Here is a 15,149-nt window from a genome sequence, read left to right as displayed (position 1 = left end):
TACTTTAAAGATCTATCTTGAACTGAACCTGACTACAAGCATTTCAAAAATATGTTATTACATAGCTACCAAATAGATTTTGCAGGGCCAAGTTCTTTGCAGGGCCATCCATTACCCAACTAAGTACGCTTTTCACAGGCCTGGCAAATTTCAGGAAATAACTGCATGAAAACAATATATGACCAATTGTTATAATGGTAAATTGTCCAAATACATTTGGTAACCTAAAATCGTGGGACAATGTATAAAACTGAACTGGAATTTCTAAATGGTTCATCTGATATAAACTAAAATAAAATAAATATTGCAAGATGTCTCTGTACAGTAGATGTTCCCAAGAGGTAGATATCAACTGAGAATGTCAACGGTCACACATTTAGGGGGAATTTCACCTCAGCTACTTAATGTTAGTAAAGTATCAACACAATCTAGGACACACATAGGATTTCTGGAGAAGAATCCTTTGTATTCCTCTGTTCATAAAAGCATCAAGCATTTATAAATAGTGTAGATGCCCCCTCCCTAAAAAAAAGCAAAAGGAGTATTTTACCCTTTAGTATGCCGGGTGGAGATTTATTTTATTTAACCTTTATTTAACCAGGTTAGCCACATAGAGAGTAAAAAATCGATTGTTCTAGAGGGACCTGGCCAGAAATAGCAGTATACAGAAGTTGCAGTACATAAAATTACAACATAAACAACATAAAACAAATTACCATCGTTCCAATTAAGATCAAGATTCAAAACATTTACAGCAACCCATTTCAATATCTATCATGGTTTTGATTTTGGACTTAAAATCAATCATAGTCAGTTTTAAAATCTTCTGTAGCTCCTTCCAGGGGGAAGGTTCACAGTACTGGAACACATTTCTCCCTACTTCAGAATGTGTCCTAGGAACTGTCAACCAGTTATGAGAGCGCAGCAATATTTCTCAGTAGGCTGTTGGGCAATGTAAGAGCATAAATAAACTGGGAGCTTTCCAAGATTGGCCTTGTAAATAAAAATGTACCAATGGGATAATCTGCATAGAGCTAGTGATGACCAGCATATAGGGTACAGTGATGGGTGAGAGATTTAGTTTGTAACAAACCTCAAAGCCCCATGGTGTACAGTATCAAGCTTACATAATGAGGACATAGAGGCATGCATGTACAAGACATCACCATAATTTAATACAGGCAGAAAGGTAGCTTACAAATGGTGCTTTTTGTCATATAAGAACAACATAGAAAACACAACTTTAACCACAAATCTGTGTCTTAAAGGCGAGAGTGTCATCAGTAAAAATCCCAAGATATTTGTACACAGATATGGCATTAATTATATTATCATGCAATGTAGTAAGAAATGGAAGATCTACTGATTTTTTCTTTGAGTTTGAAAACAACATGTATTTTGTTTTTTCAGTATTAAGTTTCACCTGATTAAATCTTTGTTGAACAATATCGAAAGCAAGCTGTAATTGAGAAAGGGCCAGGATTTGAGATGATGCCAAACACTAAATCACAGTATCGTCTGCATAGAAATGAAAGTTAGCTAGGGGGACATCTCTGCCTATGATATATATGTACATTATAAAAAGGTGTGATCCCAGAACCTCTGAGGCACAACGTTGAACACATTCACAGGCTTAGAGGTGAGACCTGCACACATTGTGATCAATTTGATGGTAAAATAATGTATTACTTTAAGACCTGCTGTAATTGTGCTGAGTTTTCTTCTAAAATCAGATAACTTACACAATCTCATTTGTAAGTAAAACATATTTTAGTTGCCTACACAAGGGATTCTAAGATTTTCACTAAAACAGAGAGTTTGGAAATAGGTCTATAATTATTTAACAATGCGGTTTCTCCTCCTTTTAACAGGGGAATCACAAATGCAGATTTCCAAATGATTGGAATTTCATTTGATCTTAATGAAAGATTAAAAAGCTCAACCCCAATGTACAGATTCAATATAGCTCAATAGAACCAAATAACTCAGGGAATATTACCACATTCTAGATAGTGGTGATAGAGTGGACACATTCATCCAGCTTATTTACACTATTGCCAACAAACACCAACGTTGCCCACGTGAAAGGCTGTACCATTAACCACAACACTGTAAACCCTGACGTATTTTTTACTCAAATGTTTCTACTAAATGCAACTCAAAGTTAGATAAATGTTCCCAATAACTTAAAACGTTTATGTTTTACTGACTTTTACTCAATTTTTACAAGTTAAAAGACGCTTTGCTTCAAGTTGATATTTTGGAAACATTTTATGACCTTTTTTTTATATACTTTGACTGATTAATTCATCTTAGCTACACAAACATCAAACACATACATTTGACTAAAGTAATCCAATCATTTAGTCAAACATATATTTTGCACCCACTACTGAAATGATTGTAACAATTACATAAAATATCCATCTTTCTGTCAGACCAGCTGGTTCCAATAGGAATTATCCATTCCTTTGCAAGCCAATGCCTAGTGGGTAGCTTTGCTGAACTCTGCCGAAGTTCCCAGGATTTCCAGAAATCTTAGCATGAGTGTTGATTATTATTATGTTAAGTATTCACAGTTTAATATTTTAAACTGTTGGCAAGGAATTGACAAAGGGAATAAATGTGTTCAATAACCATGTCTCAGGCATGAACAAATACAGTCATGGGTGGTAACTTTAGAGTTAATTTAAAGGGCAATGCATATTGGGAAATAATTTTCTTCTATATTTTTTTGTACAGTTAACTCGAAATAAACTATTAAGTTCCAATATATTCAAATTTTTAAGTAATTACTTACTTAACAAAATTAAGGTAGTTGACTTAAATATTTTGATATAATCAGTATCCATCAAAGTTTTGAGTATTCTGAACTTATTAGGTTTTACAGTGTAGACCACGGAGCTAGACATCTGGTGAGTGTCATTATAGTCTCATGTGTCTATCCTGAACAAATACTCTTTTGCCACTGGCCGTTTTAACAGTTATTTGGCCATTCGTGAATGACATTGATACAGTTAAACTGACTAAAGTTTCTTACTAATTTTACCTCCACCACAAATAGCATCTATGTATTGCGTTTGCCACTGGCCGTTTTAACAGGTTATTAGCCAGTAATAAGCTTTACCGGTATCTGCTAACTTACTGGAATAGTCATAAGAATTGAGCAATTGCTAGCGAGTCTCCCAAAGCTATTTAATTTCATGGCATAACAATGTACTTTTTTCTTTCATTTGCGAATGACATTGACACAATAACTATCAATAAAGGTGATGATAACTACGTTTTTTATCAAGTGAAAAGATGAGAAAAATAGTTGTTTTACTGTATAAACAAAGTTTTATTGCGGCCAATAAATCAAACATTTTTGTTGTTCTCAATCGATTCAAACTTAGGTCTTCCACGTGGGAGGCATTGTCTTTAACCACAACGCAATGGCACTACACGTTTCAGCAGTCGCTAGACTCCATTCAGCATTGTGTTAAACTGACTAACGTTTCTTTAAGTTTACCTCCACCACAAATAGCATCTATAAACTGTATGGCTTTTGCCACTGGCCGTTTTAACAACTTATTAGCCAGTAATAGGCTTACTAGTATCTATTAACTTCCTAGGAATAATCATAAGAATATTTCCATGCCAGAAACAGTCGCAATATAACCGTATACAGTTTTAGTTAAGGCTTACTATAAAGTAGCTACTGTATGTTGTAGCCAGCAAATGTGTTTTGTCTACTTCTAAAATCCACCAGAAACAGTCGCACTATAACCGTAAACGGTTTGATTTCAGGCTTACTATAATACATGTGCTGGTCATAAAATTAGAATATCTTCAAAAAGTGAAACTTGCATATTATAGTCATTCATTACACACAGACTGATATATTTCAAATGTTTCTTTCTTTTAATTGTGATGATTATAACTGACAACTAATGAAAATTCCAAATTCAGTATCTCAGAAAATTAGAATATTACTTAAGACCAATACAAAAAAATTATTTTTAGAAATGTTGGCCAACTGAAAAGTATGAACATGAAAAGTATGAGCATGTACAGCACTCAATACTTAGTTGGGGCTCCTTTTGCTTGAATTACTGCAGCAATGCGGCGTGGCATGGAGTCGATCAGTCTGTGGCACTGCTCAGGTGTTATGAGAGCCCAGGTTGCTCTGATAGTGGCCTTCAGCTCTTCTGCATTGTTGGGTCTGGCGTATCGCATCTTCCTCTTCACAATACCCCATAGATTTCCTATAGGGTTAAGGTCAGGCGAGTTTGCTGGCCAATTAAGAACAGGGATACCATGGTCCTTAAACTAGGTACTGGTAGCTTTGGCACTGTGTGCAGGTGCCAAGTCCTGTTGGAAAATGAAATCTGCATCTCCATTAAGTTGGTCAGCAGCAGGAAGCATGAAGTGCTCTAAAACTTCCTGGTAGACGGCTGCGTTGACCTTGGACCTCAGAAAACACAGTGAACCAACATCAGCATGGCACCCCAAACCATCACTGACTGTGGAAACTTTACACTGGACTTCAAGTAACATGGATTCTGTGCCTCTCCTCTGTTCCTCCAGACTCTGGGACCTTGATTTCCAAAGGAAATGCTAAATTTACTTTCATCAGAGAACATAACTCAGCAGCAGTCTAGTCCTTTTTGTCTTTAGCCCAGGCAAGACGCTTCTGACGCTGTGTCTTGTTCAAGAGTGGCTTGACACAAGGAATTCAATAGCTGAAACCCATGTCTTGCATACGTCTGTGCGTGGTGGTTCTTGAAGCACTGACTCCAGCTGCAGTCCACTCTTTGTGAATCTCCCCCACATTTTTGAATGGGTTTTGTTTCACAATCCTCTCCAGGGTGCGGTTATCCGACCCTGGAGAGGATAGTCATATCATTGTCAGTTATAATCATCAAAATTAAAAGAAATAAACACTTGAAATATATCAGTCTGTGTGGAATGAATGTATACATTATACAAGTTTCACTTTTTGAATGGAATTACTGAAATAAATCAACTTTTTGATTATATTCAAATTTTATGACCAGCACCTGTATAGATACTGAAGGTTTTAGCCAGCGAGGTATTCGTCTATACAGAATAATTCATGATGCATACTTCGCTTCGCCAGCGAGGAGATATGAACTTGGGACCTATAGTTTACAGGTCAGCTTCTGTAACCACTACGCTACTTAACAAGGCATAGGCAGTCAGTCACTCACTCACTCACACTGTAAGACATTCACTCTTCTTGGCCGGATCTACTTACGTGGTCCGGCAAAAATGAACAGACCTCTGTTCAAAATCTGCCTACCCTTAGTTCTTAATACTGTGTATTGCCCCCTTTAGCATCAATGACAGCGTGCAGTCTTTTGTAATAGTTGTCTATGAGGCCCTGAATTCTTACAGGTGGTATAGCTGCCCATTCGTCTTGGCAAAATGCCTCCAGATCATGCAAAGTCTTTGGTCGTCTAACATGAACCGCACGTTTGAGATCTTTCAGTTTTGGTTGAAATCTTTCTTGGTCTACCTGACCTTGGCTTGGTATCAAGAGATCCCCGAATTTTCCACTTCTTAATAAGTGATTGAACAGCACTGACTGGCATTTGTAAGGCTTTGGATATCTTTTTATATCCTTTTCCATCTTTATAAAGTTCCATTACTTTGTTATGCAGATCTTTTGACAGTTTTGTTCTGCTCCCAATGGCTCAGTATCTAGCCTGCTCAGTGCATCCACGTGAGAGCTAACAAACTCATTGACTATTAATACACAGACACTAAATTGCTATTTAAAAAGTAACAGGTGTGGGAAATTCACCTTTAATTGCCATTTTCACCTGTGTGTGTGTCACCTTGTGTGTCTGTAACAAGGCCAAACATTCAAGGGTATATCGACTTTTGATCAGGGCCATTTGGGTGATTTCTATTATCATTATGATTTAAAAAGGAGCCAAACAACCATGTGATAATAAATGGCTTCATATGATCACCATCCGTAAATAAAATATTTTTTGCATGATCAGTTATATTTTCAAAATCAATGCCAAGATTTCACAATTCCTGCCAGGGTGTGCAAACTTCATTCAGATTAGATTCAGATTAGATTAGATTCAACTTTGTCATTGAACAAGTAACGTACAACAAAATGCTGCCTGCGTCTAACCAGGAGTGCAAATAGAAGAGGACAGAAAACGTACAAAGGGCAATTCTCAATGGCATTCGGCAGCATATGCAACTGAAATGCAGGGATAGCAGCAATGAGGTTCCAGAGGTAGACATGTGTATGAAACAACAAACTTAATTTACATTTCAGTAAAAACTGTTCAAAAACATTCAACCGTTAGTGCATCTCATGTCAAAAAAAAGAAAAGACTGAATGCCCCGCGCACGAACATTAGACAAGTTTCATAGATGTAAAAGATGTCAACTTTTCTTCAGTTATTGTAGATTCACATAACCTGTGATGAACCTATGAATCGCGTACCGCCTCTGAGTTTTGGCATAGTAAAACATGACTTAGCACGGGAGAATAGCCGTACTGTCATTTAAATCTGGCAACCTTGCATACAGGACCACACCGGTCCTGACATCGCGGAGATGAGTAACACCACACACAGCCATTAATGTCTAAACCACTCAAGTGAGAACACCCCTGAAAATTTCAAAATTGGGCCCAAAGTGTCAATATTTTGTGTGGCCACCATTATTTTCCAGCACTGCCTTAACCCTCTTGGGCATGGAGTTCACCAGAGCTTCACAGGTTGCCACTGGAGTCCTCTTCCACTCCTCCATGACGACATCACAGAGCTGGTGGATGTTAGAGACCTTGCGCTCCTCCACCTTCTGTTTGAGGATGCCCCACAGATGCTCAATAGAGTTTAGGTCTGGAGGCATGCTTGGCCAGTCCAACACCTTTACCCTCAGCTTCTTTAGCAAGGCAGTGGTCGTCTTGGAGGTGTGTTTGGGGTTGTTATCTTGTTGGAATACTGCCCTGTGGCCCAGTCTCCAACGGGAGGGGATCATGCTTTGCGTCAGTATGTCACAGTACATGCTGGCATTCATGGTTCCCTCAATGAACTGTAACTCCCCAGTGCCGGCAGGACTTATGCAGCCCCAGACCATGACACTCCCACCACCATGCTTGACTGTAGGCAAAACACACTTGTCTTTGTACTCCTTACCTGGATGCCGCCACACAAGCTTGACACCATCTGAACCAAATAAGTTTATCTTGGTCTCATCAGACCACAGGACATGGTTCTAGTAATCCATGTCCTTAGTCTGCTTGTCTTCAGCAAACAGTTTGTGGGTTTTCTTGTGCATCATCTTTAGAAGAGGCTTCCTTCTGGGACGACAGCCATGCAGACCAATTTGATGCAGTGTGCGGCATATGGTCTGAGCACTGACAGGCTGACCCCCCACCCCTTCAACCTCTGCAGCAATGCTGGCAGCACTCATATGTCTATTTCCCAAAGACAACCTCTTGGATATGCATGAGCACGTGCACTCAAATTCTTTGATCGACCATGGTGAGGCCTGTTCTGAGTGGAACCTGTCCTATTAAACTGCTGTATGGTCTAAGCCACCGTGCTGCAGCTCAGTTTCAGGGTCTTGGCAATGTTCTTATAGCCTAGGCCATCTTTATGCAGAGCAACAATTCTTTTTTTCAGATCCTCAGAGAGATCTTTGCCATGAGGTGCAATGTTGAACTTCCAGTGACCAGTATGAGGGAGTGTTAGAGCGATGACACCAAATTTAACACCCCTGCTCCCCATTCACACCTGAGACCTTGTAACACTAATGAATCACATGACACCAGGGAGGGAAAATGGCTAATTGGGCCCAATTTGGAAATATTCACTTAGGGGTGTACTCACTTTTGTTGCCAGCGGTTTAGACATGAATGGCTGTGTGTTATTTTGAGGGGACAGCAGATTTACACTGTTATACAAGCTATACACTCACTATTTCTTCAGTTGTCACATGAAAAGATATAATCAAATATTTGCTAAAATGTGTGGGATGTACTCACTTTTGTGAGATAATGTATATATACACATACAAATGTTTTTAAACTGTGGTCTCATTGCAATGAGAGTGACATTACGACCTACATCCCTACAATTCCCAAGAGCACTACCTACATACAGTGTTTGATTCTGGTCCATTCGTGTTAGGCCTATTGCCTTGCACGCCAGTGACCAACAGTGTGAACTAGACAGGCTACAATGTAGCACTGATAAACAAATAAAACTATTTCCCAACAACAAAATGGTGGCTAGTGAAAATGCTGAGTGGCTAGTAACTTTGGAAAACCACTAGCCACAGTGGATGGTGAGCCAAAAAGTTAATGTCAAGCACTGCTGGTAGTATTTTTTAGATCATCGAAATGTACATTTTAGGACCTAGATAATAGCATATACATACTTTTTTTGCATATAAAACCAACAACCAACATTCTGTAGTAAATTAAAATCAGATTGAAGGTAAGATACTGTTTCATCACCCAAATCTAGGTTCTGTGATCTATAAAAATAGCACGTACTCGTACTCAGACTGCAGGTGTCCAACAGCTTGTTCAAGAGATAGGGCGCCATTGCGTATAGTGCTGTCATCAGCAATGAACTTAAAATTACAAGTTCTCACACTGTATCTCATTACTGTACAGTGTAAACAGTAAAGGAACCAAAATACAACACTATGGAATATCTTTGTGGATGACAGGAATATCACATTGTTTCCTAATTTACAAAAGCATGTTCTGTCACTAAGGAAATTCTGAAACCAGTTGCAAATGCTGCAAGATAACATCCCGTCCTGTTATCTTCCGGTCTCTGATGCTGTGAGCTGCTTGCTGTTAGATTCTTACTGTTAGCAAATTGGCCTTTGGTCAAACATGTCTTTACTTTTTAACAACAATCTAGGTAAAATGTTGTATGTACCAATAAGTTAGTTTTGTCTTCATTCAACCTTTCTACACCGTGACCATGACAGACCTGATCGGCTGTAGCTGTTGTGCTCCAAAGGCAATTACAATCAATTCATTAACTGATCATAAACAAAATGAGATTTGCCTGTGTGAAACATGTTTAAAGCCCGACAGACTTACTCTCCTAAACGAGGCCTCTCCTTCTGGCTACACTAAGGATCATATCCTCCACGCATCACGAAAACTGGTGGCCGTTGCTAATATTTATGACACAAAATATCAATTTACCCTCAAACAAATGACTGGGTTTCTATCTTTTGAGATTTTAGTCATGAAAGTTATGCAGGCCATTCCATCATTTGAGTTCACAGAATAATATAATCTTATAATACCTTGTAGTCATGGCAGATAATATTGTCCTTTTTGTCAATCTCAATATTAACATGGAAAAGTCAAATGACCCTCTCCCAAAGGGCTTTGAAGCCAATATTGACTCAATGTGTTTTGTCCAACATGTCTCAGGATCTTCATTACCACAATCATTCCTTAGACTTAGTCTAGACCCATGGAATAGATATTGTGGATCTACAGTTTAGGTCCGGAAGTAATTGGACAAGGACACGTTTTATTATTTTGGCTGTTTACCAAAATATATATTAAAGTTATAGTTAAATAAATGAATATGAGCTGTCTCTCAGCTTTAATTTGAGGCCATTCACGTCCAGATTGGAGGAAGGGTTTAGGAATTACAGCTCTAACCCTAACCCCCCCGTCTCAGTTCCAAGGTGTTACGCTGCTATATTATTGTGCTGGGGGATATGAGGAATGCACTACTAACTTTTCTTAGTCTCCTCCAGTTTTAAACTTTAGGAGGACATGAGGTCCTGGTCCACACCTGCGGATTACCTGGTTTGAGGGGCCCGTTGCTGTCCCTGTCCTTGTACACCTGGTCATACTTCTGACCTAGTCTAAAATCAAATAGACTCTGGATTTAGCCCAGAGAAATGTATTTATTATTCCAATTGGACTCTTAATATCTCACCCGGCACAGCCAGAAGAGGACTGGTCACCCCTCTGAGCCTGGGTCCTCTCTAGGTTTCTTCCTAAAATTCGACCTTCTTAGGGACTTTTTCCTAGCCACTGAAATTCAACACTACTGTTGTTTGCTCCTTGGGGTTTAAGGCCGGGTGTCTCTGTAAAGCACTTTGTGACAACTGCTGTTGTAAAACGGGCTTTATAAATACATTTGATTGATTGATTGATTGATTGAATATGTAGCCCCCTCAAGGGACCAAAACTAATTGGACAATTGACTCAAAAGCTGTTTCATGAACAGGTGTGGGCTATTCCTTCGTTATTTCTTCATCAATTAAGCAGGTAAAAGGTCTGGAGTTCATTCCAGGTATGGCATTCACATTTTGAAGCTGTTGCTATGAACCCACAACATGCGGTCAAAGGAGCTTTCAATGCAAGTGAAACAGGCCATCTTTAGATTGGAAACTAGAAACCATCAGAGAGATAACAGGAACATTAGGAGTGGCCAAATCAACAGTTTGGTGCATTCTGAGAAAACAAGAACGCACTGGTGAACTCTGCAGCACAAAAAGGCCTGGATGTCCACGGAAGACAACAGTGATGGATGATCATAGGACCCTTTTCCATGGTAAAGAAAAACCCTCTCCAGGAGGTAGGCATGTATCATTATCCATGTCTACCATAAAGAGAAGACTTCACGAGAGCAAATACAGAAGGTTCACCACAAGGTGCAAACAGTTCATAAGCCTCAAGAATAGAAAGACCAGATTAGATAGGCCAAAAAATAGAATGATCCAAAGCATACCACATCATCTGTAAAACACAGCAGTGTGATGGCATGGGCATGCATGAATTCCAATGGCACTGGGTCATTAGTGTTTATTGATGATGTGACAGAAGACAGAAGCGGCCAAATGAATTCTGACGTGTATAGGATTCAGCCAAATTCAGCCAAGTTGATTGGACGGCACTTTACAGATGGACAATGACCCAAAACATACTGTGAAAGCAACCCACGAATTTAAGGCAAAGAAGTGGAATATTTTGCTATGGCTGGGTCAATCACCTGACCTCAACTCGATCTAGAATGCATTTCACTTGCTGAAGACACAATGTAAGGCAAAAATACCCACAAACCAACAATAACTGAAGACAGCTGCTGTAAAGGCCTGGCAAATCATCACAAAGGGGGAAAGTTTTTTTGTATTCCAGACTTCAAGCAAGTTTATTTATATAGCACAATTCATACTTAGAAGCAATTCAATGTGCTTTACGAAGAGAAAGAAAAAATATTAAAATACAATAGCGCAGAAAAACATTTCAAGCAGTCATTGCCTGCATAGGATTCTCAACAAAGTATTAAAAATGGACATTTTATTTATGATTGTGTTCATTTGTCCAATTACATTTGAGCCTCTGAAATAAAGGGACTGTGTATGAAAATTGTTGCAATTCCTAAATGTTTCATACAAAATAATTGTTCAACCCCTTTGAATTTAAGCTGAATGTCTGCACTTCAATTGCATCTCCATTGTTGCATTTCAAATCCATTGTGGTGGCGTACAGAGCCAAAATTATGACAATTGTGTCAGTGTCCAAATATCTCCGGACCTAACTGTATGTGCAAGTAGGAAATGAATAGCTGAGTGAGGAGGCAAATGCAAGTACAAATGACAATCCTGACTGTGCAATCGAGCAAGTTGGAGGTGTAAGGTCGCATGTACAACTGATATGCAGGAATTGCTGCAGTGAGGTAGTGAGGTAGACTTGTACATGCAACAACTGAAAAATGCAAGTATGGACGAGACTTTCAGATGACTTTCTATGCACATTCAATGTACATTTGCATAGTTTAATGTACCATTCATAGGTACTATTACACTTATATTTATAATATTTAATATTTCTTTCATATTGCCCATATACCCCTCTTGTCTACACTCTGATATTGCTGCTAGTTTACATTGTTATGTATATATTTCTTTAATGTTTTGCTTTATATTTTACTTAAAGCTACAGCGTAGATATCACCTGTCATGAGGATTTCACTGCTCAGAATGTTACCAAGTTTTGTTTTAGCATCCAGACTTTTTTTGCCCGTCTCAACTTTTTTGAAACGTGTTGCTGGCATCAAATAAAAAATGGGCATGTATTTTTCCAAAAACTATAAAATGTCTCAGTTTCAAAATTGGATACGTTGTCTTTGTACTTCTGTCAATTAAATATAGGGATTAATGATTTTCACATCATTGCATTCTGTTTCTATTTTCATTTTATGTAACATTTTTGGAAATGGAGTTGTACAATCTTTAAGTGAATAAATGTTCAGCTTCTCTGCAAATAATCATTATTTGAGTTTAAAAATAAAATAAATCAAGGAGCCAAATGAACAGCTCCTTTCATCAGTGCGATTTGGTTCCCAGAGCTCACCAAAAAGATATTCAAAAAGAGCAATTTATTCAAGAATAAACCATCACTTGTGATGCTGTGTGGTACTTACCAGAAGATGGCGATGCAGCCTAGAATGAAACCGAACAGCCTTTACTGACCTGTTAAGATTTTGTTGATTTAAGACCATGTTAGAAACCTGATGTTCTTACATTGTGCCATGTACTTAAGCCAAAATGTTCATAATACTCTATTAAATCTGTATTCTAGCAAAACCACAGTATTTTAACAATGGTCCCTTGATCTAAAACAGACTACTCAACACACAGAAGGAAGTAAGAAAAACATTGAAGACAACAGTGACTTTGAAAGTACAGGTGACTTCCAGAACAACCTGGCAATTTGCATCTTGTTGCTTTTTTTATTTGCATTCTAATTTGGCACGTGGTCCACCATATCAGTTTGGACTTTAAGAATTGGTTCCATTGCTCCTCACTTTTGTCCAGCTTCATCATGTGAAGTTGGACAGGTACATGAACTGGCTGTGTTAGAACTACTTGGCCTCCCTAATTTTTTTGAAGCATGTGGCTTCCCTACACACAATTTAAGGAGATCCATGATTTTCTGTGGCTGAGTTCCCTTGCTTTTATTGTCTCTGCAATACTCAATTCAGCTGTTCACTACAGCAACATCAAAGGCATCATGCGCACTGGCCATTTGTGGGACCTGATATCAATCCTGTAAAGGCTGATTAGTTAATCAAGCTTGTCCACCCCTCCCATGGCCTTGTTGGATTTCTTCACAACCTCTGGACGCTTGACCTTCACCAACGTCCCCTCTTTCTGTTCCCACATCTCCACCTCATGTTCCTCTCCAACACTAACCAAGTTGGAGGCCAGTACAACAGAATGGTTATCAAACCACTTCACCAGAACAACCTTGCCATCCCGACTCCTAACTTCATAATGGTTCCCCTGCCCTTTCTTTGACATTTCCTTGTCTGTCTTCAGTAGGGGCTTTGCAAAGCGGCAAACCCTTGCTGTTCCAACAGCATGGATTTTCTTTTCTGCAAGAACTTCAAGGACATTGCAGATGGTGAAGAAGTTGTCAAAAAAGAGCGTGGTTGGGAGCCTGGATTCTCTGGCACAGGTGGGTGAAAACCAAAGCTCAATGCACCAAAAACCTTTTTGCTTTGCTCAGAAAGCTCTGTTGGGGCACCTTGACAGATGAGGAAATCTTAAGCAAGACCACTTTTGCCACAGAGGAAGTAAACATACTATGACAAGCTGCTGCTTAGGTAAGGTACAGTAATTAGCTGTCCGGGAGACACCATGGAAGCTAACTAACTCTAGTTCATAATCTGTTTTATATAGAGATTCAAATCTATGTTTTCTTATCTACTCTTCCTCCACATCCACATCACTGCCTACCGATTCAGCTACTTCTCTCGCGCTGGTAACAGGCTCACATTTCGACAATGTCCAGGGGGTCCAGCATCGGACAGCTGGGGTGATTAAGTCGGACAGTGGAGCCTTGACTCCTTGTTCTCTAGAAACCCTTTGCGTAGGTTTGGGCGCTTGTGAACTTGATCTTGTTTGCGTCGATGTGTTTGTTGCCTGAGCACACTTCTGTCTGTCTGAATTATACAATGTCAGTGCAAATTATACAATGGCAATCGAGGGTGTCTTCTTTTTCTCCAAGGCGTAACTGAAGTGAACTGAAGTCTTACAATCCTTACAGTATCTTTCTTGTTTAATGTAATGTATGTAGATGACAATAAATCCAATCCATACACCAGCTCATGGGGCACGAACCACACAACCACTTCTGTAGTCAGGGGTCACAAGCAACATATCCAAGAGCAAAACTGGCAGTAAGACCCACACAATACCAGAACCAAAGACACAGTCAACATGACAAAGAGGTAGGCAGATGTGTTGGTACCAAACAGCATCAAAGTCTGTGCCTGACTAACAATAAAGGCATAAACCACCCAATAATCCAAATGTGTCAGCTGTTTCCTTAGACTATTTTCAAGGTAATAAAATTTGGCAGATTTTTGTGCGGTCTATGTCTTTAATTAGTAGCAAGGCTAATGTTTCAGTCTTCAAAGTCGCCTGAAGCAAAAGATTCTACCAAATCAGTCTTACCTTAAAACAATTGACCACAGAGATTTGGGTTGATTTTCCTGGGCTGAAATGACATGCCACTGGCCCACAGCGAGTCACAAAATATACAAATGAGGGGAAATTGCCGACGGATTGGACAGAAGTAATGGCGTTTTTTCCCGACCATAACCAATGGCAAAAAACAGGAACACGTTAGCAGTTTTACTATCGTTACATTTACAGGCAGTTTACGCAAGAATAAATGACTTTTAAATGTGCTTGCTTAACCAAGGGACTCTCATTGAAGGGAGAGAGAGCAACACAACAAATCTTACCAGCACAAAAGCGGTACATTTCTTACGTCACTCGTGTCTTTTGTGTGTCATTAATTAAAGCCCCACTTACTACAAGTAAACCGAAACTATGAAGGAGTTGTAATTCATTCAATATAAGGTTGACGATACACAGAAATTTTGACTTTTTGAATGAATATGTCATACACACATAGTTCCGGTTTACCTGTTGCGGTAGGCTATTATAAAAATTTAAAAAACCTGTGACTTTGGCAGGAAGACGTGGCATGAATATGGTAAATATATTGTAGTATTTACGATTACAGGTGAGAACGATATATAAATGTTTCGCCCCCCAAACACACACACACACACACACACTAATTTACCTCGTAATTCGTTTAA

This window comes from Esox lucius, chromosome 7, assembly GCF_011004845.1.
Source record: "Esox lucius isolate fEsoLuc1 chromosome 7, fEsoLuc1.pri, whole genome shotgun sequence".
Lineage (NCBI taxonomy): Eukaryota > Metazoa > Chordata > Actinopteri > Esociformes > Esocidae > Esox > Esox lucius.
This window is presented reverse-complemented; position numbering follows the sequence as displayed.